Source organism: Procambarus clarkii, chromosome 55 (genome assembly GCF_040958095.1).
Source record: "Procambarus clarkii isolate CNS0578487 chromosome 55, FALCON_Pclarkii_2.0, whole genome shotgun sequence".
In the NCBI taxonomy this organism is placed as follows: Eukaryota; Metazoa; Arthropoda; class Malacostraca; order Decapoda; family Cambaridae; genus Procambarus; species Procambarus clarkii.
In genome coordinates this window covers 13,477,404-13,481,268 of record NC_091204.1, presented here as the reverse complement: position 1 = coordinate 13,481,268, position 3,865 = coordinate 13,477,404, and positions in this window count along the sequence as shown.

Below are 3,865 nucleotides of genomic sequence, written 5' to 3'. Positions count from 1 at the left end.
CGTCAGGCTGCGAGCAGCCGCGTCCAACAGCCTGGTTAACCAGTCCAGAAACGAGGAGGCCTGGGCGAGGACCGGCCCCGGGGACGTTAAGCCCCGAAATCATCTCAAGGTAACCTCAAGGTCCCTACCACCCCAGGTAGAGTGAGCACAGTTTAGACCTATTGTCTTATGTATGACTCTTTGTCCTGCGTGACAGTGAATACCAGCATTATCCTCACTTTAATAAGACTTAATCGAAATCCTCAGATTAGGCAAAATTGTAATTAATTTTGTCAATAAAGATGTTAATAATAATAAAGCACGCGAAGCTCAAACTCACTCAAACATTTTGTAAATAACAGTGAGGCACCAAATTTCACCAAGACCGTGCCAGCGGCCAGCAACTGGAGCCCTGCCACATTTTCAAGCCTCTCTCGGAGAACTTCACAAAAGAGCCTCCGAAACTTCTGCAAGCTCCAGCTTAGTGGCAAATTGCAACCCAATCGTATTCGAACGGCGAAGCTTCTGTGACAATGATCTCATCTTGACTCTAACAGCAGCCCGTCCTCCAAATAAAGACCCAAAGGTGATTCCATCCACCCGCCAACCCCCAGCTGTTTGTGAATGAAAAGCAGTTTACACACGACTCACAACTGATTCCGTTCGAACACTTCCGGGACAAGCAGCCCGTCCTCCAAACAAAGATCCAAAAGTGATTCCATGCACCCGCCAAACCCCCTGTTTATGAATGAAAAGCGGTTTACACACGACTCACAACTGCTGACGTTCGAACATATCCGGAACAAGTGCTTCACTGACGAATTTTCTTCGAATCACAACGCTATAAATGCTTCACCCACGTACTACAAATACAAATAATCGCCAACAGAACCTAAACACCTAACCTAACCTATCCTATGCCTATATATACACAATATGGTAATATATTACAATATTAATTTATACTTGAGAAAATTCCCGTTTTGAATAAACAGCATGTTAAAATTTATGAATGCGTCTGTGGGGTTGACCGCTGGATGGTATGGACTTGAGTCGAGGACGGCCTAACAACCTTCAACTGCCAGTCTCCAGGCACCAGACTGGCAAGACGCGAGAGGAACACAGGCACACACCATCGTAACTATCCCCAGGCCAGTTTGGTGACACAATAGGGTATACCACTCACTTCCACCTGGCCTCTACACACACACAAAACAATCTCTGACATTTATTATGACGACGATAATACATTTATCGATATCATTTAATCGATACATTTATCAATATCAGTCTTGCTTCATATTTTAGTGAGTACTATTAGTATTGTATATTGTAAAAATTGACAAACGTTATAAAGTATTTAAGAGGTGTCTTAAGACGATACTTTAAGTCTTTATTAAGTCATTTTTATGTTTTGAGTCGTTTTTGGACTATGAAAATATTTAAGGATTTATAGACTTACGGAAAATATTTTCAGACCATATGTTAATATTTTTGATGTTGTTTTCAATGTGTATTTTAGGTTAATAGAGAGGTCTGAAGTGTAAGGAAACGCTGCCCAAAAGCTTCTATCCTGGAGCGTGAATTTAATCCAGAACATTTAGGCTGCGTTTACCGCTGCATTTTTCAAATCCGAATACAGAGGCGAATATCAAAATACATGAAGGATACAGGAGGATACAGTTATCCTGTATCCAAACTGCCAGCGCCGTATGGTGGCAATGTGTCAGAGCTTTTGATCAGTTAATCAGATTACACACACACACATTATATATATATATATATATATATATATATATATATATATATATATATATATATATATATATATATATATATATATACTAATAATATGTAGGTATGTAGCGAAAGTTCATAAGAACGATATAATTGGTTTGTTCGTTCATAGCGTAAAGATAGTCAAAAAGCAAAAGGTAATTCTCAGTAATTAATCACTATATGCTTCTTTATTTGCTAGTAAAGAGCAAAGTTGCCGGATTGGTTTCAAATAAAGAGAAAATACCTCGTTAAGGAAATTGCGTAAAAAGGTTTCACAATCTATCCCCGGAAGGTTGTACTGCAATCGAGAAAAAGTCAGAAATAACGATATAAATTAATTGACAAAATCCTCACCTTATCTTTGGGAAGTTTGCGGAATCATCCGATTTTCACGATAAATCGCTTCTAAAACACTGATGGAAAGGGATTTAATCGAGCACAATCCAAGTGATGACAATGACGGCCGTGGGAGTTGTGATCTCCGTTTTCTATGCCTCAAGCAAAGAAAACGGTTGGGTGAGGGAGGGGAAATTATACAGGTGAATTTGTTGGTTTATTTTCCCTCACTTTACATCTACAGCAACACTTGTTGTTTTCACAGTTCTTTATGTAAAAATAATGTGTGTGTGTGTGTGTGTGTGTGTGTGTGTGTGTGTGTGTGTGTGTGTGTGTGTGTGTATACTCACCTAGTTGTGTCTGCAGGATCGAGCATTGACTCTTGGATCCCACCTTTCGAGCATCGGTTGTTTACAGCAGTGACTCCTGTCCCATTTCCCTGTGTGTGTGGGTGTGTGTGTGTGGGTGTGTGTGTGTACTCACCTAATTGTGCTTGCGGGGGTTGAGCTCTGGCTCTTTGGTCCCGCCTCTCAACCGTCAATCAACTGGTGTACAGATTCCTGAGCCTATTGGGCTCTATCATATCTACATTTGAAACTGTGAATGGAGTCAGCCTCCACCACATCACTTCCTAATGCATTCCATTTGCTAACTACTCTGACACTGAAAAAGTTCTTTCTAACGTCTCTGTGGCTCATTTGGGTACTCAGCTTCCACCTGTGTCCCCTTGTTCGCGTCCCACCAGTGTTGAAAAGTTCGTCCTTGTTTACCCGGTCGATTCCCCTGAGGATTTTGTAGGTTGTGATCATGTCCCCCCTTACTCTTCTGTCTTCCAGTGTCGTGAGGTGCATTTCCCGCAGCCTTTCCTCATAACTCATGCCTCTTAGTTCTGGGACTAGTCTAGTAGCATACCTTTGGACTTTTTCCAGCTTCGTCTTGTGCTTGACAAGGTACGGGCTCCATGCTGGGGCCGCATACTCCAGGATTGGTCTTACATATGTGGTGTACAAGATTCTGAATGATTCCTTACACAGGTTCCTGAACGCCGTTCTGATGTTAGCCAGCCTCGCATATGCCGCAGACGTTATTCTCTTTATGTGGGCTTCAGGAGACAGGTTTGGTGTGATATCAACTCCTAGATCTTTCTCTCTGTCTGTTTCATTAAGTACTTCATCTCCTATTCTGTATCCTGTGCCTGGCCTCCTGTTTCCACTGCCTAGTTTCATTACTTTGCATTTACTCGGGTTGAACTTCAACAGCCATTTGTTGGACCATTCACTCAGTCTATCCAGGTCATCTTGTAGCCTCCTACTATCATCCTCTGTTTCAATCCTCCTCATAATTTTTGCATCGTCGGCAAACATTGAGAGGAACGAATCTATACCCTCTGGGAGATCATTTACATATACCAGAAACAGTATAGGTCCAAGGACTGACCCCTGCGGGACTCCACTTGTGACGTCTCGCCAATCTGAGACCTCACCCCTCACACAGACTCGTTGTCTCCTGTTGCTTAGGTATTCCTCTATCCACCGGAGTACCTTCCCTCTCACTCCAGCCTGCATCTCCAACTTTCGCACTAGCCTCTTGTGTGGCACTGTATCAAAGGCTTTCTGACAATCCAAAAATATGCAGTCTGCCCACCCTTCTCTTTCTTGCCTTATTTTTGTTGCCTGGTCGTAGAATTCAAGTAACCCTGTGAGGCAGGACCTGCCATCCCTGAACCCATGTTGATGCTGTGTTACAAAGTTCCTTCGCTCCAGATGCTCCA